Below are 24,524 nucleotides of genomic sequence, written 5' to 3'. Positions count from 1 at the left end.
AAGATATTTCAATCCTCCCTTCATCCTGTTTTGACAGTATCTGTGGAAACCTAACTTCTTATATTTCTCACAGTGACATAATCAGGCTTGAATTTCAGGAAAATTACTTTAGTAGCCGAATGGGAATACATTGGGGATATAGCTCTGTATACAAGACAATTAGACACTTAAGGAGAAAGCTATGAATCTAAGTGGAGTTGGAAGAGAAAGAGCAAAAGGACCTGAAAGAATATAAAAGGAAGGAAAAGCCGAGATATTAATGATGGAGTATAGGGTGCAGAAATATGAACCCTCCAAAGTATATTGAGGTTTCAGGACTCTCCCATATAGTCCGCCAAATGTTGGGGAGTGAGTTTCAGCCCCAAAGTACATAAGGATTTAGGATAAGGTGTCTCAAAAGAATTTGTAGGCTTAGACTATCTCTGAGGCAAAAGGAAAAGATTTTATTAAGCTGCTGTCAGGGGGCTAATTTTCCAAAAGGGGAGTTTAGCCATTAACAAGAAAACAGAGTTCCTGATGAACCAGTCATTGTCAGGTTTAGCAAGCTGGAAACCCTTAAAGGAGTTAGTCTCTGTGATGCTGAAGTGGGATAAAAGGAGTATATGTAGCCCACTGACTGGTGGGCTAATAAATAAGCAAGGAAGTGGGGTACAAGTAAGTACTTTTACAAGGGAAAAAAATAACCTCTGGGGTTAACATTATAATGTGGCCTTCTGATTGGATAGAGTAACTATGGGATCATGTCACTGCAAGGAATTGCATTGAAATGCAAGGAGAAATTCAACTGGAGCCTACTGAAGCAAAGGACCACTTAAACAACAAAAGGCCTACTTATGGAAGAGGATACTTCTGTCTGTGTTGCTCCGGGTTTGCATATAGAGTAACAGAAACAATAAAATTTAGGCCTTTTCCTGTTAACTATTCCTGGAAGGTACCAAGTACCAGAGGTCTTTTTTGCTGGGGTCTTATTTACCTCATCGTTATAGGGTATGAAATATACTCAAAATACTCAGCATAAGCAGAACAAATAGAAACTGTTGATGTTCAAATCAGAATATAATCCTGGCTTTAGAAAAGAGAGGAAGTTCTGAATAAAAAAAGCTGATATCAAGGACCTGGTTCTGATTCATAAGGAGGAACTGATTGGTTAGATGAAAATAACAGGAAACTTGAAAGACCTGTGGGCATAATTTCTTAGATGTTGTAAGAGTTGTCAAGGGAAATTTGGGTTATGTAGTAGAAAAAAGCAAATGGTACCTTTGACGTCCTTATCCTTGCTTTTTTGTTTGATATTTTTTCTTCAAAGGATTCATTCATTTTCACTACTCCAGCTATCAGATTGATACTGATGATTTCAAAAATGTCTGTCTGTCTCTCTCAATCTCTCTCTGCCTTTCTCTTTCTGGCTCTTTCTCTCTTTTTTTTCTGTCTTTCTTTCTATCTCTCTATCTCTGTTTCTCTCTTTTTAGGATTTAGAAGTTTCACATTTAGAAGAATGAATTTTGGAGAAATTAAATGATTTTCTCAAGATCAAATAGGAAAAATTATGGCCATAATGATTGGAGACCTTCAAGATTCCTTTGAGCACAAACTCTGGAAAGCCTCTGTTGGACCTAGAATGTTTTCTGGGCTGCCCATTGAAAGGAGGTTGAAGAAAGAAGGAAATCAGTACAAAGAGCCAAGAGGCGACAGGAGAAAGGAGGGCAGAGGAAATAAAAATGTACTTTAAGTTGAAAAAATAATGCTTATCTTCAGTTCTAAATTTAAATAAACATTCAAGTAAGTTGTCTGGGTCTCCTTACTGAGCCAATTTATTGCTTATGTGGGTGGCATAGTCTCTGCCCACTAGAGCCTTCCATACCCATCTTTGATTAATAGCTATATATCTTTCCTCAAGTGCTTAGCAGAGTGCTTTGCCTATAGGGGGTCCTTGATAAATATTAACTGAAAATTAAGAATCCCTATTCAAAAGAACTATAAAAAATGCAGAGGCAGTTAAAAGAAGAAAACTCAAAGTTATTTCACTCTGCTTAATTTGGCATATTTCATATGCACCAAAAAAAAAAAAATCAGCCCTCATTACAAGCAAGTCTAATGAATATAGTAATGGTGTGAAAGAGCTATTTAAGTTTTAAAAAGATCTAAAAATACTCTTGTAGTTTCTTATCATCTTATCATCCAGACTCTACACAAACGAGTCTGGTTGAGTCTGAATGACACTCTGTGGTACGTTTCACTACTTTGCAGGGACCAGGAATATTCTTGCTCTGAAGATTTTATCAGCTTTCCCTATTCCCCTCCCTGCACAAGAATAAAATCATTCCCCTATAGGGTGGCAGGCATAGGAAGTTTGTTTTTCTCTTTAAATGGAAGGGGACAAGAGGGTTTTTTTTTCTTTCTTTCTTCCTTACACAGACCCTCAGTCCCCATTTCTAGTAAATGGCTAGGAACTCTGGCTCCTTGTGGATTACAATTGGCAGCTGCAAGGTGTAAAGTTTTACAGTTAATAGTATGGGATTTCTTCTTTATTTTTAAAATAAAAATCCTTTCTACTTAAAACTGCTATGATTTCAGGCATTCAAATAGTCCACAGATGTCAGGCCTTTGTATATACACACTGAGACATAGCCACAAGTGTAAATACAGACACATGTACTATAACTATTTCATAAATATAATTAATATAGGCTTTATTCTAGACTATAAATGTTAGCATGTCTTTTATATATAAACTACTTTCTGGTGTCTTGGATACTCAAGTCCACTAGCTATTTTATTTTTTCACTGCCAGTCAAGGAGTTTTGATTCTACTTATGGAAAAGGCACTATAAGCAGAGTTTATTAGGTTCATGTACAACCATTAAGGGACTTTTAAATTACCTTGAGACAATGGGAAATGAAAGAAGACTATTCCTGAGCATATTGTTGATTTTGGCCATGCACTTAGCAGGGACTCTGAACCTTCTTTTTAAACAGAAGATCTGGAAGATATTCTGGAAGAATTGCAATTTATTTACAACTTTTTTTTTCCTCTTGTGTAGTCACAAGTATATCTTCCAGATCTTCTGTTTTAAAAGAGGGTTCATGGCAGCCATCTAATAATTCCATACCTCATTATTCACCGAGACTTCATCTGAAACCCAGACCTTCTTGACTCTTGGGCTCCTCCCTTTCCCTGATTGGAAAGATGAAAGGTGGATTTCAGAGAGCTCCTTCCAGATCTTCTATATAAGGAAGGGGCTCAAAGTAGCCCCCTGTTAATGACCCCCATGATTCAGGACTTTATTATTTCTCTCTCTCAATCTTGCCCCTCTTTTCATGTCTTGTCTTCTCTCATTGAATTTTGAGCCTTTCAAAGGCAGATTCTGTGTATGTGGGTGTGTGCATGTAAAATTATACTATATGCATATATAAATACTAAAACTATACACAAATATAGACATCTATAGATACACATATTTATATGTGTATACCTTTTGAGGTTATTTGGAGCATTTTATATGAATATTTAGAGCTTAGAATTCTTATTTTGAAAACTCCATAAAAGAAGAAGGGCTTAGGAGGGGGAAAAAAAAATCTTTGAAGCAAATTTTTTGGTTAAAATCTCATTTTCAAGATTTATAAGGAACCTATTCAAATTTATTGGAAGAAGAGGCACTCCCCACTTGATAAATGATTAGAGCAATTTGCTGAAAAAATAAAAAAAATTTTAAAAATCAGCTTCTTTTAAATCCATCTACTCCTTTTCCTTTCTGTTCCCCTCAGAACATCTTGGAGAGGAAAATAAACAACTCAAGTACCATTGGCCTGGAAGTTTGCCATATTTTTGTTCATTTGAATTTCCTAAATTATTTAATTGTATTAATAAACTATTGGCCATGGATTATGAATTAAGGAATCCTGTGAGTTTGGGAGTAGAGTCCATGAGAAACGAAGACTCAGTGACTTGGAGGGAATATTTCACATAATCGTTCATTTTGATGAAATTCTGGACCATCACTTCTAGACTTCCATTGAACTGGGACTAATGTGGCAATTTGCCAGTCAAGAGACCTAGAACAGTGGGAAAAGGAAAAGGGATAATACTCAATGGGTGTCTGGAGCACCATCTAGTGGCCAAAAAGTATTCTGCACTCCCTTCACTTAGGAAGTCCTTGAGAGATTTTGAAACATCTCGCTCCCTTGACAAGCAGAAGAAGGATTTACAGTTGATTGTAGTCATTACTAAGTGTAGATTTTAATACTACAGCCATGGAAGTTTTGAGTCAGTTTATAAAGGATAAATGGAGTGTAAAATTTTCAAGGTGAGGCTTAAGCCTCAGAAATCAGCAAGTACTACAAATTAAAGCTTGATTTATTGTTTTGCTAATTGTCTAAGTTTTAGAAAGATGTGAAAAAATCCATAATTTGAATTCAACTGAAAAGTGTATGCTGTATTTTATTCAGAGAACCGATTGGTTAAACATTTACCAGCACATTCCTGACTACAGACAGAACTGATGACCAATACCCCTATCACACTATAATATTTGTGAGATTCAAATAATAAATATATCTGTAAGGTACTTTATAAACATAAGTTGTTATCATTCAATATTCTTTCAGAGTCACTGTGTGACTTTGAGTCATATAATTCTATTCAATTCTGAAAAACTGGGATTGAATATCATTTAAGGGCAATGTAGAGATTCATGGTGAGTATGAGTGGACTATTATATTTTACAGACAAGAAATTAGGAAGAAATAAAAGAGATAATATGTGAGAGGAAAAAAAGGTAACCTGATCATGTGGCAAGAGTAAACTCTTTATCTAAGGATTATTTAAGGATAGGCCATGTACTCTAGTACAACCTTCACTATATCAAGAAAAGGAGAGGAAGACGCACTAGTATGTCAGGTGAGTCCCCTGGACTTTGGCAAACTCATGGAAAAACATGGAGAAGTGTTGGGAAGGATGATGAAACTTATCCCAATGAGATCATCACTCTCTTTAGTGACTGGATTATTCATATAAGGAACCCTATTAAGATAGAGTGTTTTTTTTTTTGTTTGTTTATTTTTTTGTTTCTTGTTTTAATGGTTGTTTTAGTAACTAATGTAAGGTAAACATTGATCAGGACAAAGAAATAAAAGACATGTTAGAAAGGGAAGCTGTAGTTGAATGAAAAACTAAGGAATATCTTCAAAAATATAGGAATTTTCTAGAACAATTCAAAAAATACAAAATAGGTTATTTGATGATCCAAAAGAAAGCTCCACATTCTATTTGCTTGGTTTTCATAAAGCTACAATCTAACTCGCATGTATTCCTAGCAACTTTCTCTTGTACTGCATAATACCAGTCATAGTGTTGGAGGCAATGTGGTACAGGAGAAAGATCTTGGAGTAATGGGACATAATTTCAAATCCTGTGTATTTCAATTACTATCTTGACTATTTAAAGTCTCTTGGTCATCTGAAAATAAGGGAGTTGAATGAGATGGCCTCTGTAAGCATTCTCCTATCTCTAAAACTGTAATTAATTAATTAAATCCACAATATTCCATAGTTTACATGTTCATCTTTTTAAAAAATTTTTTATTAATAGTTTTTATTTACCAGATATATGCATGGGTAATTTTACAACACTGACAATTGCCAAACCTTTTGTTCTAATTTTTCCCTCCTTCCCCCCACCCCCCATGGCAGGTTGACCAATACATGTCAAATATGTTAATTACATGTTCATTTTAAAAATAGGAGGAAATGAATCACTGTTTAAAAAAATTGGGAGTTAAGAACTTTGGATAGTTAAATAATTTTATAATATTATCCTAAAGTTAATAACTAATCATTTACCAATTATAAACATATGTGAAATACTGACTGGAATGCTAAAAACTACTCCACAGTCATAACAAATCTTTTCTTAAAAAAAAAAAATTGTTTCCCTATGCAGTCTAAAGACTAATCTTTCCATTTGTCTTGGTGTTATTTATTAGTATGTATTATATGCTAATAGTATTCTCAGTATCAAATAAGCAACCTCTTATCCCTCAGTTTTACAGTTCATGTAGCTCACTGCTTCTTGGAGATAGCTAATATAGTAGCCAAATCAGCTCTGATATCTATGATTGGAGGATCAAGTTGCAGCCTCCCCTTAAATTATTTTCTTTTTATTGAGGTTGAATTTCTAATAATTTTTTGTGTGTGTGTTTTTCTTTAGGAGATAATTTAGGATCATGGGATCAAAGACCCACACTTAGAAAGGTCCTCAGCTACGGCATGTAGTCCACCCAATGAGAAAACAAAGAGGCTCTGAGAGGTTTACTTACCTAAGAGAAGCACTAAGTGCCAGAGGTGGGCTTTGAACCTCTCACCTCTGACCACAATTCCGTTGCTCTTTCTACTATACCACACAAAAGTTCAATAACTATTCCTTGACTGGAAAAAAAAATGATCCACAGTCTCCATAATCATTTTCAGTTGGTGCTTTGAATAGGAATTTATAAGCAATAAAAATTATCAACATAATGCATACAGTTTTACAAAGTGATTTACAACCATTTTCTGATTTATTCTGTGATAATATAACTATTATTTTCTCCATTTCACAGATCAGCAATTGGAGACAAAGAGGTAAGTGACTTCTGGTATTTCACACAGGTAGGAAATTATAGAAATGGGACTCAAAACCAGGTTTTCTTAAATATAAGCCCAATGTCCTTTCCACTGTAGTGTCCAATATTTCCAATAAATTATATGAATTGTACTAAAGCTTTTAGAACATACACATATAATTTCATATAAATACATTGATATAGATAGATAAATATATACAAATAGATATATTTACATATACAGGCATTTATGTGTATTACAACTGATTGTACCAGTGAGCCTCTGAATTATGCTATCAAGACCAGCTATGAATATTACGCTCCCCTCACTGTGAAAACTTCCTCCAATGATACAGGGCAAACCTTACTAAGACTTCTCATGTTGGATAATTCTTCTCTTCAGTTCTAGAATTATACCGTCTTAGAGACCTTACATGTAATCCAATCCAGTGGAGGCAAACTCCAATAGACAATAGCCTCATGCCAATTAAAAACTACAAAATTAATAATATTCATAGTGTATTATGTTTGTATTTATTTAGTTAAATATTTACCAAATACATTTTAATTTTATTCAAGCCTCATTCTTGTAGTTTTGCAGGGCACTTGTGAGCAATGATTTAATCCAATCTTGTCTTTTTAACATCTGAGGAAACTGAGTCCCAGAAAGATTATATCATTTGTTTAAAGTTACATAAATAGAAAATGGCAGAGCTGGAATTGGAACACAGATCTGCCTTTAAACTTAAAGGTCCATCTAATGAGCTAGAGACCTTCCTATATTGGTTATCTGAAAGTTTTGATACCTACCTGGCCCACCTTCTTTTTTTAAATTTTTTTTAATTTTATAATTATAAAATTTTTTGACAGTATATATGCATGAGTAATTTTTATAACATTATCCCTTGTATTCATTTTTCCAAATTATCCCCTCTCTCCCTCTACTCCCTCCCCTAGATGACAGGCAATCCCATACATTTTACATGTGTTACAGTATAACCTAGATACAATATATGTGTGTAAATCCCATTTTCTTGTTGCACATTAAGTATTAGATTCCGAAGGTATAAGTAACCTGGGTAGAAAGACAATATTGCAAATATTTTACACTCCTTTCCCAGTGTTCCTTCTCTGGGTGTAGCTACCTCTGTCCATCATTGATAAACTGGAAGTGAGTTGGATCTTCTTTATGTTGAAGATATCCACTTCCATCAGAATACATCTTCATACAGCATTGAAGTGTACAGCGATCTTCTGGTTCTGCTCATTTCACTCAGCATCAGTTGATGTAAGTCTCTCCAGGCCTCTCTGTATTCCTCCTGCTGGTCATTTCTTACAGAACAATAATATTCCATAACCTTCATATACCATAATTTACCCAACTATTCTCTAATTGATGGACATCCAATCATTTTCCAGTTTCTAGCCACTACAAAAAGAGCTGTCACAAACATTTTGGCACATACAGGCCCCTTTCCCCTACTCAGTATTTCTTTGGGATATAAGCCCAATAGCAGCAATGCTGGATCAAAGGGTATGCACAGTTTGATAACTTTTTGCCTGGCCCACCTTCTTAAATATCTTATTTAGCATCTTACATCTCTCTGATAAGTGTCCTTTATACTGATTCTTTTGTATAACTCTTGATATTTGGTACCTACTCCTGCCTAACATATATCTCTCCATTGCCTTTTGAGTGACTTGAAAGTTTAATGATTTGGTGGTTTTAGCATGTCATGACTAGTAACCATAGAGCATCATTGGAAGATTATCATTGCTAAAATAATAATAAAGCAGCCTTTTTTTTTTTTCAGGGAAAAATTTGGTGTCATTAAGACCACTGTTTTATTTCCCAAAGGAAATCTCTTCTTTTGTTCAATTCTAGACCTACCTAGATTATAGTTTGTCCATCTTGTTTAGAGCACAAGTATGTAATAATGGACAAAGTACATCTTCTAGTTTAGATAGTAGACATTGTGCAGTGGCTTGGCTTTTCCAGTGGAATAGTTAAGCCGAACTATTACTGGGGATGAATTGGTTCAATTCGCTCTTTTGCAAAGCTTTTAAAACCTTCTTTCCACTAGCCTTTTCTCATTTCTTATCCTTCTTGGTATCTCTACAGCTTTTAATGTTATTGATAAGTCCCTTTGGAGAATGAGGAATGAAAACAAACTATTGGATATAGCAATCAGAAGATATTTGGGAAACTTAAAGAGTTTTTTCAGTTGAGTAATAAGGTACTGAGGGATTGAGAGAAAAAGAAGAGTCAACAAGTTTAGTAAAATGGTATTTATTGGCCAATGGTCATGGTACTCACTTTAGAGTGCTATATGGCTAAATGAATATTGGTAGTTAATATAAATATTCTTCTGTTACTTTGCCATTGTTACTGAAAATGTGAGAGGAGATTGCATAAGGCTAGAAGTCATTTTTGTGTTCTTTTTTTCCTTTTTCTTCTTCATCCTCCTCCTCCTCCTTTTTTTTCTTTTTGTCAGAATTATGCTGGAAGCCTTTCCAGGATGGCATAATCTCCCAGAGCTTGTCCTCTTCTGACAGAGTTTTTGAGAACCTAGGATCACCTCCATCTCAAAATGCAGTTTTGGAATAAACCTTTTTGGATGCTAATTGGTGACAAGTTTTTATTTGAATTCCATGATATAAAGGTATTTTAATATTATTATTACAATACAATTACTCACTATAACTGAGTGTCATTATCAAATAATTATTTCCCACAAATTTCATAAAGCAGGATTCCCCAAAGGACAGACTTCTATTAATCTACTTCCAGACACTGAGCTAATTTTCTAGGTCATTTAAATGCACTAAAAGAAAGGGTTCCTAACCCCTAAGCTTAAAAAGGGAATATGAAATTGAGAAGCTGCCTGGAGGGAAAAAAGAGGAGGGGGAAATTTTCTATGATAAAATGAAAATGTGGGGTCTCAAGTATTTAAAAGATTGTGGAGACAATGGAGAATTCTTATGGAAGGCTGGTTTTTTGATATGGAGATATTATATATATTTTAACTCTGAAAAACTGCTGTGTTCAGAAAATTAGCCTGAGGGGAGAAGGGGGACTCAGCTTGGTCTGGTGACAGATAATTGAGCTATGGTTATGGAGAGCTAAAAAGTGTTAATAACAAAAGGGAAAGAAGAAAGACTAGCTTATTGCTCAAGAAGTAGAGGCCTAAAACACCCGGTGAGCAGCAGCTTAAAGCAAAAGCCAGATTGGAAAACTAGGATTTGGGTCCCATTAGATAATGCTGAGCCTGGACTCTGGATCACTCATCTTCCTGAGTTGAAATCTGGCCTCAGACGGTGATCTTGAGCAAGTTACTTAACCCAGTTTGCCTCACTTTACTCCTCTGTAAAATGGACTGAAGAAAGAAGTGGCCAAATACTGCAATACCTTTGCCAAGAACATCCAATGGGGTAATGAAGTGTTAGACAAGACTGAAATAACTGAACAACATCTAGCATTCTGTCTGGATCCAGACACTTAGCTGTGTGACCTTGAGCAAGTTACTTAGCCCCTATTTGCCTCAATTGCCCATGTATAAGATGGGGATATAATGGAGAAGGAAATAGCAAACCACTTTAGTATCTTTGCTAAAAAAAAACACCACATGGACTATGTCAGGAAGAGCCAGGTATGATTGAATGACCAAACAATTGCTACTTAGCAGCTGCATGATATTGAATGAGACACTCAACTCTGATTCTTAAATTTCTCGCCTGTCAAACAATGATAATAATATCTGCATTACCTACTTCACTCTACTGTGAGGCTCAACCAAGATAGAATACATAGAGTGGTTTGTAACCTTGACATGCTAGATAAATGCAAACTACAGTTATATATTCAGTACTTTTAAAAAATCCTAGTTCCATTCATGCATATCACAATCCCTCTGTATCTAAGGAGATACTCTTATTGAGTTTCTAAAACCCCTTTCCATCTATTTGAAAGGTAATTTCTTTTTTGTTTTTCTAAATTGTTAATGAAGTCACTTTTAATGTCTAATGTACAACTATTTCAAAGTCCGATTCTTTTTGTACAGCAAAACAACTGTTTGGACATGTATACATATATTGTATTTAATTTATACTCTAACATATTTAACATGTATTGGTCAACCTGCTATCTGGTGGGGGGGGAAGGAGGGGAAAAATTAGAACAAAAGGTTGGCAATTGTCAATATTGTAAAATTACCCATGCATATATCTGGTAAATAAAAACTATTAAAAAATAAAAAATATATCTAATGTACATATCTATATTTGGATTTTTTCCTGGTATAAGGTATGAGATATTGATCTGTATTTAATTCCTTCCAAACTGCTTTCCAGTTTTACCAGCATTTTAAAAAATCAAGTAGTGACTCCTCATCCGCGATAAATAGTTTTTGGTTTATAGAACATTGTGCATTCATTTGATTGAGGATGTTGTGTGCCAAAATAGACTTCTCTATTTTGTATCCAGTACAAAATCATTTTAATGATTACAGCTTGATATTATAATTTTAGATTTGGTACTGATAGACCTCTTTCCCCTTCTGTTTCATTTTTTTTTTCATTTTTAACCTTCAGTTTCTTGAGTTTTTGTCCCTCCACATGAATTTTATTACTAATTTTCTAATTCTAAAAACTTGGTAGCTTGATTGTTATAGCACTGAATAAATAAATAAATTTCAATAGTATGTCCATGTTTATTACATTGACTTTAATTATAATTACTATTTAAGGCTATATTTCTGCAAAGAGTGTTTTATAGTTGAACTCATACAGTTCCTGATTAGATATTGGTAGATAGATCACCAAATATTTCAAACCTGAAATTATTTTGAATAAAATATATATCTCTAGCTTCTTCTGTTGTTTTTTGTTTGTGATATACAAGGATGCTAATGATTTGTGTGAATTTATTTTATATCCTGCAACTTTACTGAATTTATTGTTTCAATTAATTTTAGTCAACTTTTTTAGGATTGACACTTTTAGATCTTAAATATAACTAGTTAGCAAAAATACAAGATAATAAAAGCAAAGATAAAATTAAAGTTAACATATAATAAAACATGTGTTCATACTCAAAAAATGGAAAATGCTCTCATCAATGCACTGAAGAATCTGTGGCAAAGAGCATGCACACACAGGAACAAGGGAAGCACAAGATGAAGGAATAATATGCTTAGAATTGCTCCCAACTCTGGATTGTGGAGTTAGATGTTATTGGTCTGTTTGGTAATATGAGCACCATGTGAAATTGCTTCCCTGATCATTGATTGTTGATGCTCACCACTCTTCAGCTGAACAATCCTTTTCTCTACTGGAATTTAACATTTACAAACTCTTTCAATCTACAATCACTCCTAAACGGATATTTAAAAAGTGTTATTTCTTAATGTGAATTTATGTTCTCTTTAAGTCAGATAACTGTAAAACTCATCTAACTGGCTGTTTGGGGGCTATACACACCAGACCAGACAGTTATTCACTCAACCAGCTGCCTCAATGTCTAATCATAATAATTCATGGTGGATCTTGTTGACACAGTTTTAAGATTTCCTCCAACAGTATTCAGTAACTCAGGAGTAGTAGAGACAGGATACATGTTGAGGATTGACTGATTCTAAGTGTTAGAATGACAAGTAGAATGATGGATTCAAGCAGGAATATGTTGAAGTCAGCTGGGAAGAACCAATTGTTAATTTTTCAGAGTGAGCATTTATACATCACAAATTGGCAATTGCTACAAATCAGAATTTGATTTATAATTTTGTTGATTATTTAGACTTAAGAAAGTAATAGAGAAAATGTTAATGTACATCAATTTTAAATTTTACTTAAGTTTTTAAAATTTTAATTAATTAGCATTTAAGTTTTTTCTTCAGAAAGCCAGTGGTTAAACATTTTACCAAGAGCACCATCAATTCATGGGAATAGAGGTGAGGAGGGAAAAGGGCAGTTTCGAAGCAAGAAAATAAGTGAGTGATGATGAGATCTAGATTCTGATCAGGGAACCAAATGATGAGATTAGGGTTCCTGGTGGTCAGGGATTTAAATGATGAGATTAGTGGCAAGTTTGGGGTTCAGGGAACCAAATGAACAGGTTTGGCTTCCCTAAATCCCCCTAGGATTCAGCACAGGGTAGGGAGTTGTGGGAACCCCCTTCTGACGGCACAGAGGTCCTCCATAAAGGAATTTACAAACCCAAAAAGCTATACTGGTAAAAAGAAGTTTATTATTGGCATTGGGAAGTCAGCCTTTGCTATGCATGAATAGAAAGGCTGAATTCCTTAGTGGCAAGGTCCTGACAGAGAAGTAAAGTTTCTAGTGGAGGAGTCCTGGCAGAAAAGTAAAGTTTTTAGAGAGAAATCCCACCAGAGAGGTATAAAGTCTTATTAGGGAAATAGGTGAAAAAGATAAAGAGAGGGTAACACTGAAAGAGAATATCATTTCAGCGGGCAGAGGGTTGCTGCTATGCCAGGGATGGCATATTAGGTCCTCTGCAAGGAGTGAGCCCCAATTTGGCTCATTTAATCTACAAGCTGGGGTTTGCTCTTGATGACTGGTCAGCACAGCGTGAGCTAGAATTTGAATAGAGAATCTTATAATTGAATGAGTGTTTCTCAACTAATCTCCAACTCTGGACTCAACTAGAACCACCTAGATAACAGAATGAAGCTCTTTGTCCTGTTTCCTTTGGACGGGGCTTTTTACAGAGGCCAGGATTCAAGGAGAATCTCTCCTTCAAGGAGTTTTAGAGAGAGTTTCGGGGCTTCCTTCATTGGATGAGAGCATCAAGAGATTGTGATTAGAAAGGGGCACTTCAGAATTCACATATAAGTAAGCATATGAGAACCTTCTGTGTACAATAAATAATACAAAAATAAATGATTCTAATTACAAAAGAATTCTAAGATGCTGTTCTTGTTTTCAGAGACCAATTGGATGAGGGTAGGGGATTAAGGGTGGGACAAAAAAAATGAAGGATGTATTTGAAAATTATGGAACCATAAAATCAAATATTAGTCTCTGAAGACAAGCTTAATAAATGCTTATTAATTGATTTTGTTTGTCAACTTTTAAATGTATAATTCATTTTTCTTGTCCTACTCCCTGACTCACCCTCACCCCATCCCACTGCTCTTTGAAGACAAGTCAGCTAGATGGTATAATGGATAGAGTGCTAGGTCATCTTCCTGAGTTCAAATCTGTTCTTTAGATACTTACAAGCTGTGTGATCCTGGCCAAGTCACTTAACTAGGTTTGCCTCAGTTCCTCATATGTAAAAATGAGCTGAAGAAAAATTTTTTAAAAATCAAATTGTGTTTCCATATGGAAAACAAAAGGGAAAAAAAATGAACTGGAGAAGGAAATAGCAAACTACTCCAGTATTTTTTTTTTTTTTTTTTTTTTTTTGCTGAGTTAATTGGGGTTAAGTGACTTACCCATGGTCATACAGGAAGTGTTAAATGTCTGAGGCTAGATTTGAACTCAGGGCCTCCTGACTTCAGGGATGGTTCACTATCCACTACGTCACATTGCTGCCCCAGTCCTCCCCTATCTTTGACAAGAAAACCACAAAAGAGTCAGATATGATTGGAACAACACCCCCAATATGGGTCAAGAACTGTGCTAAGAGAACAAAGACTGAAACAAGAAATTCTAATTTGCAAGGAACAAATAGGAAAGGTAACAAATAAATGTATAAATACAGAGAGAATAAATATAAATAACTACAGAATAAGTCAGACAAGCAGCAGGCAGCAGTGCATAGGGGGTCAAGAGCTGATCCTAAAGTTAGCAAGACCAATGTTCAAGTACAAGGTCTGGCACAAGATGGTGGTGGGAACTCTTTTAGGTGAAGAATAGTAACACATCTGAATTGGTAGAAAGAGTTTCTTCCCTGGCAGTTCCCTACACTGATGAAATCACAGATGGATTAAAAAATCTTCTGGATGGGGTAGAGGAGGAGGTGATTATAGATAAAGCAGAACATTTCAGAAGAGGGAACAGTTTATGTGCTCAGTTGTGGGAACAGGCATTTGAGCAATAGTATGGAAATTATTGTCTGGTGCAAAAAAGAGCAAATGTGATTTTAATGACATAGCGACAAGGAACCTGAATTTCAGATACTTGGGATAAAATCCAACTGTAATGACACTTCACCACTTCCATATGCTTTATGAGGCATGTTTAAAATAAGCTACACAAAGTTCTCAGTCTTAGGTAATTTCTCTATGCATAGTTGTCCAGCAAACTCAAAAAATTTATTGACAAAGGGATGGAAAGAAAAAAGTAAGGGAAAGACCTGGAATTGGCTATTTTAGGAGTTCAGACACATCAGCCATAGACACTCAACAAAACATGTAGGTCACGTCATTAATATGCCTATCTTAACATATTTTCCTTTGTATTATAAATACAAAAATTCTTTCTAACTTATGATATGAAAAGAAATTATAATAACTGGATCAGTAAGGAGAATTTTCATGCAATGTCTAAGAAACACTTTATTTTTTTAATGCAAACATATTGAATTGATTATTTTATTTATACTTTTTCCTCCTCTCTCTGAACAGGGGTTCAATTATATAGAGCATGCAGAGCTTCCAAAAGGAAAACTTGGGACTGAAAACTCCAGAGACTTTTTTTTTTTTTTTAAACTGCAATTTTAGGTCACTAAGCACTCGAGCCTACAGGATTTTAGTTATTTTAAGGGCAAGAATATGGTAGATGGTGCCCTCTACTGGTCAACTAAAAGTGTATTACCATAATATGGCCAAAGAAATGAAAGAATACATAAAGGGAAAGAAAGTACTTAGAATGAATTGAAAAGTAAACGTGCAAGAATGATAATAATCTCTGGGAGAATGATGGTCAGCAATACACAAAATGAAGCATTTTTAGACAATTTTGGTCAAATTCCAGCATTCATATTCACTAATCTCCTGGTTTCCAGAAATGAATAGATTTTATTTGTCATCTGCCTATTAGATGTGTGATTTCTTTATTGTGAAATAGGAAGTAGATATGGAAGAACTGAAATTCTACTCTGTATGGATTTTGTATTCTAACATCTGTATATGATAATACAGTGTCATTGTGGAAAGCAAAAATAACAGGTTTTTTGTATTTCATTTTTGTTTTCCTCAGTACCGAGTTCAATCTTTGAGTTCAATAACAGACACTTGAATGCTTGTTGAGGGAGTGAGGGAGGGAAGGAGGGAGAAAGTGAACTAATTTATATAGCTAGACAATCCAAAATAAAATCATGGAACACAAATAAGAAGCATCCTCACGTAAGTTTCTTAAGACAAAAACTAGAAAAGTCTCTTAGAAATCATCAACTATATCCTCATTTGTATTTTACATATGAAGAAACTAAGCCTCAGAGAACTTTAGTGATTTCCCCAGGAATACAGAAAAATTGAATGCTTTTTACTTTGACATGAATCTCTCTGTGAAACTTGAATCTTTTTTTATTCTGTATTTAGTTTAACAAATAAATTTTAAAAATAAATAAAGTAAAAAGAAAGGAAAGAAGAAAAAAGGAAGAAAGAAAGAAAGAAAGAAAGAAAGAAAGAAAGAAAGAAAGAAAGAAAGAAAGAAAGAAAGAAAGAAAGAAAGAAAGAAAGAAAGAAAGAAAGAAAGAAAGAAAGAAAAAGAAAGAGGGAAGGAGGGAGGGAGGGAAGGAGAGAGGGAGGGAGGGAAGGAGGGAGGGAAGGAAGGAAGGAAGGAAGGAAGGAAGGAAGGAAGGAAGGAAGGAAGGAAGGAAGGAAGGAAGGAAGGAAGGAAGGAAGGAAGAAAGGAAGAAAGAAAGAAAGAAAAGAAAAGAAAGAAAGAAAGAAAGAATGAATGAATGAATGAATGAATGAAAGAAAAGAAAAGAAAAGAAAAGAAAAAGAAACTTGAATCTTATGTTTGATTTCATTAATGAGTTTTTTTTTTTTTTTTTGCCTATGTTCAAAAGCCTTTAGGATTTTCCTTCCAAAGCATCCCATGGCATTTTCAGAAAGCTCCAGTTGTTTGGAAGTTCTTTATATAGAGTCAAATCTGCTTCCTTGTGACTTTTACCTAGTTCCTATCCACATCCCTTTACCCCAGGGCCAAACAGAATTCTCTTTTCCTGGAACAATTTTAAAATATTTGAAGAAAGTAATTGGATGCTCTGATAAACCTTTTCTTTTTCAGATTAAAACATTAATCAGATATCAGAAAGTTCTGGTTTGGCTACATATGTTCCATTTTAGTAGACTAGAGGCTAAGCTCAGTATGGGCCTCCAAAGTATTCAGAATGAGGGTAGGAGGAGAAAGGAGAGATAGCTTCTGTTGCAGTTAATCATTCAAATAGGACGTCAAGAAAGAATTACAGGAGCCTAGAGGGAAAGCTTAACCAGTTCTTCCTCTATAAACTGCAACAGTGTTGATATCAAATTTCAGCAGAGGAATGGAAAAGTGGAAGGTAGACCCAAATGTTGGTGCCTTGGACATAGTTATTCAATATTTCCTCCACTTAACAAGACAGTGGTTTTCAAAAATTTCTTCCTATTAGGGTAGAAGACAATTTGACTAAATTTATTTTGCAATGAAAATATCAGCAGTAAAATTACTCATTTGTCAAATATTTCTGGATAACAAAGGTGTCTAAGCCTCCACTAGAATATTTGCTGTAAGAAAGCACCAATAAAACGAAGTAATCTGAAGAATCCTTTTAATAAACTATTTCTAAGAGTTCACAGATTTAACCTGCAAACAGTCTGAATGTAATAGTTTTAGAAGACTTGTGTGTTCCTTGACAAAATAGGAAAGGATGTAATTAAGATTGTTTTGCACACATAAACCGGAAAGCTTTACTGGCATTTCAATATAAATTAAGTCATAACAAAACACTTATTTTGAAAGAACTGCTAAAGACCCAGTTGTTCTGTGCTTCAGAACCCAACTTCTTGTGTTTTGTCTTGTTTTTAAGTAGAAAGGGCTCACATAATTGTTACTTATTTCCTGGTCTCAGAGTAAATGCCACCTACTGTGAAATTTAAATAAATATTGAGCAAGGTCAGAGCATCCTGCTTTGATTCATAGACATTCATCTAAAAGCCAGCCAGCACTTCTCTTCTAACTTGATTCTTATGGTGGTATAAGGCTGAAAAAGCTGTGACTCACACTAAAGCAGTTAGTGCTCCAGACTTCTTAATCTTTCCAAAGGGGGCCTCCCACCTTAGCATCTTAGAATGCGGGTGCAGGGGGATGGGGTGGAGAAAGTAATGGAATTTCTGAACTGAGCCTCCAAGGTGGAAGCCCAGGATATGCAGGATGGAATAATGAGATCTCATCAGAATTCTGAAACATTCCTAGGACTTCTGTATTTAATGGAATACATTTCCTCCAATTGTTTTCCATAAACACTTGTGAAATCCTCAAGTATATCAATGGGATTTATCTTTTGGAGCAGGGAAAGGTGTGTCTCACCAGTCTTAAATGAACTCCAGTCCTCAGAGACTTAAATTTAATTTGAGAACATTCTCTCTTTGGAGCAACTAAATTTGGCAAAAGACATTTGTAATCTGTCCTTGGGGTAGGAGTTAAGAGTTGGGGGAGAGGTCTTTGTGCATTGTCAATGAAAGCCTCAGTGGAGGATAGGATATCTGGAAAAGTGAATTTTGTAACCACAGAAAAAGCCATTACTAAGAATTTTAAAACAGATCCATTAAATTGAGGTATTTAGTTGTAAGGCTCTTTGGGTTGGATGAACTAAGCTAATTTATATTCAAGAAGTCACTCCATCCATCCACTATTTATATTATGTCAGTCACCAACCTGGTTTGGTATTGTCCCCGCTGAGGGGAATTTTAGCAAAACATCATGTTCATAAGAATACAGCATATAGCTAATGAATTGTCACTAAATGTGGGCCTCATTTCCATCCCATCCTGTTGTTCAGCACTCCCTGGGTTTCAAACAGCCATCTTTTTTTCATTAATTACATCAGCTCTGCTTTTGTTATGTCTTGATGGAGAAGAGAAAAGAAAGTTTCCATTATTCTACTTGGAATGCAGCAGCTGCAGCGTTTTGCAAACATTCAATAGTTTTGTAGAAACCCTCTTTGGCCAACGTGAGCTTCTGCTTTGGAACACTAGGGCCCATCTTTTTGTGGGTTTTCCTGGGTATATGAATTTCATGTCTGGTCTTTCCCATCTCACTCTTTGTCCCAAGCCTGTTCCCACTCTCTCTGCCACCTGGCTTTCATTTCCTAACCTAATTGTTCTCAAGAAATAAGTAAAATAGCTAAAAGTTTCCATAACTGGCATATTCTGAGACATGATGCTGACCCATTTTGCCAGGTCATAATTTGACTATCCTTATTGTTGTTTTTGGCCAAGTTCTTACTGCCCTTTACTTCTTGTGTCTACTTCTTGTAGTTCATGCTGACATCTCGGACTGTTCTGTTCTATTTGACATCCATGGACTTAACCTGTTCCTGATGGCATTGCAGACACCTCTTCCTTCTGAATTGGAAGGAGATTATGGCAAAGACTGGGCAAGCAGGGAAAATGGTTAAAGAAAGCCACTTTAGAAGGGGAATAAAGTCAGGGAGATCAGGATGAGGATTACTTGTCATATGCCTGGAGATAAAATACCGGTTGCTCCTACCATTGTTTTTGGTTCTGTATCACAAATATATTGGCTTTTTCATGCTGTATTATTATAATCCTTCTTTTAATTCATTATCTACAAAGTATACAACCAATCTTCTGGAGGTCTGCTTCTTTTAATATTTTGTGGATACCTCTTTTTATACATGGATCATGTATCTGTTATCCTTCTATCTCACTATATCAGCTGGCTACTCTTTCTTGTAATATATACATATAAACATATGTATATGTATGTATGTGTATATATAATATATATGTATATTATGTGTGTATATATATATATATGTGTGTGTGTGTGTGTGTGTGTGTGCGTGTATATATATAAAAAATATATGAATTCTGACACCCAGAACCTAATTTCATTTGGTGGGGAATGGTAGAGACAGGGATAGACCACTCCAGTGGTACTTTTTTACCAGAAGTGGGGGACTTTTCCCCTATAAGGGATAAAGAAACTGAGGGAAACAGGGTGAAATGAGGTGCCCAGCGTAAGATGAATCTTCCTGACTCAATGTTCATGTAGTATTTTCTGACTTCCCTTGGTTCTAGGGGATAAAAGAAGTAGAATTTATAGATTTAGAACTGGATATAAAAGAAGTAGAACAATTATGAAATGTAGAATCAGAAGAAGACTATCTTGGAACATGGAACCAGTTATCCATGCTACTAGTGAAAAACCACTGCAGGTGGGAAATATGCCCTTCAATATTAACACACTGAGACAAAGAAAGCTCTGGTTGTTCCATGCTAGTTATGCTTTGAATAATATATGTTTTTAATATCATTTCTTACATACAAGGTATTGTTGGCAATATAATCAGCTACTTAAATCTGATATGAATCTTTCCATTGTCCTTTATATCAACTACTATTGTGATTCTTCTGAAGTAATGGTGTTACATGACTCTCCACCAGAAGATGGAGAAAATATAGTGGTGAAAAATTGGATTTTTTGTTGAAGTTGAGTCATTTCAGTCATATCTCATTCTTCATGACCCCATTTTAGGGTTTTCTTTACAAAGATACTATTGTGATTTACCATGTCCTTCTTCAGTTCATTTTACAGATGAGGAAACTGAGGTAAATAGGTTTAAGTGACTTGCCTAGGGTCACTCAGCTAGTAAATGTCTGAGACCAGATGGGACTCATAAAGATGAGCCTTCCTGATTTCGAGTTCAATGAATGATCCATTATGGTGTCACTTATCTGGCCAAAGTTGAGTTTACTGTAAAGAAAACATTACTCAGTTTCAAAGAAAGGGGAATGAAATAATGAGTGATGGCACTTCACATCCTCCACACAGATTTATTCTCACTCTAGGCCATCAGAATTGTAGCTATGGAGATTATCAGTCAGTCATCCTTACTTCTAATCCTATACTGCTCTATTGTAATAACTTTGTGCTCCACCAAGTTATATGCCAGTTTTATGTTTATTTAGTAAGCATGTTTTCTGTGTTCTCATTCTGGTAAAAAATTTTGAAGGAGAAAGATCCTTGTGTCACTCCATTATAGACTTCTTCCAAATTGACCACAGCAGTTAAGTTCAGAATCCTTAACATGTTATCACTCTGTTCTCTTTGATTATAGTTGTGACTCTACTAATCAACATTATTATCTGCTTCATATTTTGGCATCTTATTCTCTAGAGCAGTAGGGTCAACCTCAAATGAGAATGGGGGGAACTAACCCATATATAGGATCCCACAGACTACATGTTGACTTAGAAAATCATATGTTTTTGTATCTTTTTTAGAAATACATCAAAACATTAAAAATCAAATAAGAATTATTCCTTTATCTAGTTTGGGATATACTCAGGAGTGTAATAGACCACGTGTAACTCATAGAGAACTGATCCCTCTGTTCAAGGAGGCTATCATGAACAAAATTATGAAATATTTACTTGAAATCAGAAGTATCTAGGTGACAAAATGCATGAAGTGCAGGACTTAAAGTCAGGAAGTTGAGATCTAGTCTCAGACACTTACTCTCCATAATGCTATGTGCAAGTTATTTAACCTTTATTTGCCTCAGTTTCCTTTGTATATAAGATGGTTCTAACAATAGCATCTGCCTCCAAGATTGTTGTAAACATAAAATGTGATAATACTTGCAAAGTACTTTGTAAACTTAAAGCAATATATAAATATTAGCTATTACCAAATCAGCAATATATCAAACAATTAAAATGATAATCTATAATTAAATCAACAATAGAGCCTTATTTTTTAAATTATTAAAGCTTTTTATCTTCAAAACATATGCATGGATAATTTTTGAACATTGATCCTTGCATAGGCTTGTGTTCCAAATTTTCTCCTCTTCTCCCACCCTCTCTCCTAGATGGATAAAATGTTATATATGTTAAAATATATGTTAAATCCAATATATGTAAACATATTTGTACAATTATCTTGCTGTACAAGAAATATCAGAACAAAAAGGAAAAAAATGAATAAGAAAACAAAATGCAAACAAACAACAGCAAAAAGAATGAGAATATTATGTTGTGATCCATACTCAGTTCCCACAGTCCTCTTTCTGGGTGTAGATGGCTCTCTTCATCATGAGATCATTGAAACTAGCCTCAATCATCTCATTGTTGGAAAGAGTCACATCCATCAGAATTGATCGTCATATGATCTCCTGGTTCTGCCCATTTCACTCAGCATCAGTTGATGTAAGTCTCTCCAAGCCTCTCTGTATTCCTCCTGCTGGTCATTTCTTACAGAGCAATAATATTCCATAACATTCATATACTATTATTTATTCAGCCATTCTCCAACTGATAGGTATCCACTCAATTTCCAATTTATTGCCTCTACAAAAAAGACTATCACAAACATTTTTACACATGTGGGTCCTTTTCCCTCCTTTAAAATCTCTTTGGGATATAAGCCCAGGAGTAACACTGCTGGATCAAAGGGTATGCACAGTTTGATAACTTTTTGAGCATAGTTCCAAATTGCTCTCCAGAAAGACTGGATCCATTCATAGTTCCACCAACAATGTATTAGTGTCCCAGTTTTCCCACATGCCCTCTAACATTTGTCATTATCTTTTCCTGTTATCTTAATCAATATGAGAGGTGTGTAGTGGTACCTCAGAGTTACATTTCTCTGATTTAGAACACCTTGTCATAGGACTAAAATTGCTTTTAATTTCTTCATCTGAAAATTGTCTGTTCATATCCTTTGACCATTTATCAATTGGAGAAGGGCTTGACTTTTTATACATTTAAGTCAATTCTTTATATATTTTAGAAAAGAGAGCCTCTGTTTTTTACTTGATTTATTAACCTATTAATCCTGAGGTCACCACTAATCAGAAAAAAGGAAGCTCAGGGTAGGAATTTTGGAAATGAAAGGATTAAGTCTTATAGAGCCTTTTTTTTTTTTTTGTCTCTTTGGTGTCATGGTTGCTGAGGTAAAGAAATAGAGTACTTTACTTATTTTTGTTGCTGTTCTCTTGTTTCATTTCTTTACGACTCTTTGTGACCCCATTTGGGATTTTTTTTGGCAAAAATACTGCAGTGGCTTGCCATTTCCTTCTCCAGCTGGTTTTATAAATGAGGAAACTGAAACAAACAGGGTTAAATGATAGATACAGGATTTGAACTCTGATCTACCTGCCTCCAGACTAGTGCTCTATCTACTGTCTATACTAGCTGCTTGATAGATACCCAATAGTAAATTTACAAAAATCTTTACTCAAGACAATACTATGAGATAGGGAACATAAATATTATTGTTCCATTTTAAAGTTCAAGTAACTAAGACTTGGAGAGTTTAAGTGATTTGTCCAAACCATACAACTGGTAAGTGTAAACATTTGGAAAAGAGCTTCTCATTTCAAGTCCACTGTCCCACCCTGTTTCTCAAGATACTTGCCTCTTCACTGTGACTATGAAATAAAAAATAATAGAATGTCTGAATTGCATGGATCCCCTATGGAGTACTCATCGTAACAGAAGGTCAGGCAAGAAGGGAGGACAAGAGGTAAACTCAGTAACAGAAAGGACTGCTATTTATCACTTCTCTTGGATAAAATTATTCTCAGATCAAAACTCCTTTTTCCATAAGAATCATATTTAGAGTCCAGAAGAAAAAATATATAGACTAAAAACAGACCTCACTTTATATCAGTAAATCTAATGATGAGGCTTTGACTGATGACTTTGAAAAAGCCACAAGAATGGGTGGCTTCTTATTAAGTAAAAATGATCTTTTAATTAGTCATCAGTGAGCAGCAGAATCACAGAATAATCACCTATGATAATTCTTTTTGGCATTTTTTACCTTGTATATTGGCAATTTTTCCATCTCTCAGATTCTGTTCCAAGCCTCTCTGTGTTTTCACTCCCTATTCTCCATTTCCAGAACCCAGAACTCACAATGCTGCCTGTGCCAGCTTTTTGCTTTATCCTTATGTTATTGCCAAATTTTTTGGGGAAAAAACCCCATGCTGTTATCAAACTGTTTACAATTTTTATATATTTAATCTATGTTTAAAAGTGTTTTAAAAATATTTTTGAAGCACTCAGTTTCCTTGAAAGAATTGAAGAATACTAACTCAGGATGGGATAAAACTAAACATGTGGGTGCCAGGAATTTGTTGTATTCCAAGTTCAATTCTCTTAAAATATTATGAGCACAGAAAGAGCAAAAGAAGATAAGAGCAGAACCTCACTTAGCCTACCCAAAACTGAGACATGAACTGGAAGAACCCATTCACCATCCTCATTGTGACCACTCAACCTTCAACCTCTTAGAACTGTCTCAGGTACTGATTTCACTTTCCTCCCCTCCCAATCTCAACTCTGTAGTTAAACAATTCAGCTTCCGCTCTTCAGTTCTTCACTCTCTGGACCCATTTTCCATTTCATTTTCCCATTAAGTAGTCCAAATATTCTCTTCTTTCCTCAGTATCCATATCTTCCCTCACTCTTTTAGCTGAGAACATTGACTCCTTTACTGAGAAAATTAATATATTTACTATGAGTTTCTTCTTCCTTTCTTTTTATCTCAAAACCCCTTGACATTTTCCACTCTTCTTTCTTCCAGTCTCTTATAATGAAGTGGTTCTTCTCCTTGCCAGGACCAGCCCTTCTCCATATATCCTTTATCTCACTCTCTCCCATCTTCTCCGATATTTTGCCCTCTAAACCAATCTTTCTCCCTCTCTAATCTTTAATCTTTTGTTAATTGACATTTCTTCACCTTGTGTTTTCAAACATGTCCAATTTCCCATTTTTAAGA

The sequence above is a fragment of the Sminthopsis crassicaudata genome, chromosome 5, assembly GCF_048593235.1.
Source record: "Sminthopsis crassicaudata isolate SCR6 chromosome 5, ASM4859323v1, whole genome shotgun sequence".
NCBI lineage: Eukaryota > Metazoa > Chordata > Mammalia > Dasyuromorphia > Dasyuridae > Sminthopsis > Sminthopsis crassicaudata.
This window is presented reverse-complemented; position numbering follows the sequence as displayed.